Raw genomic sequence first — 1,284 nt, forward strand, 5'->3', positions numbered from 1 at the left:
ATTATTCGGCATTTTCCACAAAACCGTATAAAATAGTCATAAATCGATGTTTATCGTCTATAATTGATCGACAGGCACAAAAGTCAAACTCCACGATGGGAGTGCCTAGAGGCAGTGTATACTTTGTGGGACAACTCTGGATACGCAAGTGTGCCACCGAGAGAAGCTATTAGTCCGTATGACTAAATTCGTGTTGAAGGGAACAAAATTTACTCCCTAAATCCAACGAAACGTTTAATCAAGCTCTTACAATTAAATGTGATCAGCTCAACCAAAAGTTTTGTCAAACTGATTACTTATCGATCTGACTAAATTATCCAATCAACACGATTGAAATTTGGTCGACGGAAACAAAATTTCGTTGGTTTTCTCAACACTAAATTTCGTTGAGTTGAACAATCGGTTTTCTGAGTGTGTGAATGTAGCTCACTTGTAGGTTTGTGAATCTATTCGAACACTTAGGGGGGTAAACGTGTGAATTTTTTCCCAGTCCACTGCAACTTGTGTGTCACATTTCGAGTCGCGTGGGACCCGGAGGGGCTTAGCGACGAACTGGAACCAACTGGAACCCCTAATAGGCAGGCGGGAGCGGGGAAGGGGCGGGAAGGGGAATGTGGTCCAGATTGCGGTCTCTGGAGACAGCTACCTTGTCGGCTACTGGGGTACACTAACTCGGCTTGCGATACATTTACTGAATTTATGCGGCAACAGATGGTTTGCGAATACTGTGCAGTTCCTTACGAAGAGAAGTCTTCATATTATGAGGAATTCGATTTGTAACGTGCGAACGATCTGGAACCACCATATTACGAACGGATTTTCTTATTATTACAAAGAGCACCACTTTCAATACAGGCAAGTGCTCTTCATATTACGAAGGCAAAGCTGTCGGAATACAAATGACTTGTTTGTATTACGATGGTGACCAAAACCCTTTGTACAAGAGCAGCTCTTCATGAGGACTTCTTTCCGCAAGGAAAGTCTTCCGTACACCCGGTCGGTACACGCAGAAATAGACACAAAAACACATAAAAAATGAAGGGAAATACAAGAACACGTGTCCATAAACACACTAGTTCGGCCCCTCCTGCGATGGTCGGAGTGCTCCCGTAAACGTCATCGCGGCACCGGAGATAAGTGTTCAGTGAGATGTTCACATTCACACCCCCACAAATTGCAAACGCCGCTCGGTCGAGTTACGCCTAGGAGTAGTACTTAGGGTGTCCAGTGTCCATTGGCTGGCCGACTGTAGTTTAATAGTCAAACCCGCCAGCAGGCAACGCA

The 1,284-nt window shown here is 44.7% G+C and overlaps 1 protein-coding gene across 2 annotated transcripts in view; it reads left to right on the top strand.

Moving 5' to 3' along the window:
• The window catches only part of LOC113207581 (retinol dehydrogenase 11-like), a gene marked incomplete in the record, with an annotated part of 18,322 nt that overhangs the window by 16,859 nt on the left and 179 nt on the right, over positions 1-1,284 (top strand).

The sequence above is a fragment of the Frankliniella occidentalis genome, unplaced genomic scaffold, assembly GCF_000697945.3.
Source record: "Frankliniella occidentalis isolate FOCC.00 unplaced genomic scaffold, Focc_3.1 Scaffold18, whole genome shotgun sequence".
Taxonomy (NCBI): Eukaryota; Metazoa; Arthropoda; class Insecta; order Thysanoptera; family Thripidae; genus Frankliniella; species Frankliniella occidentalis.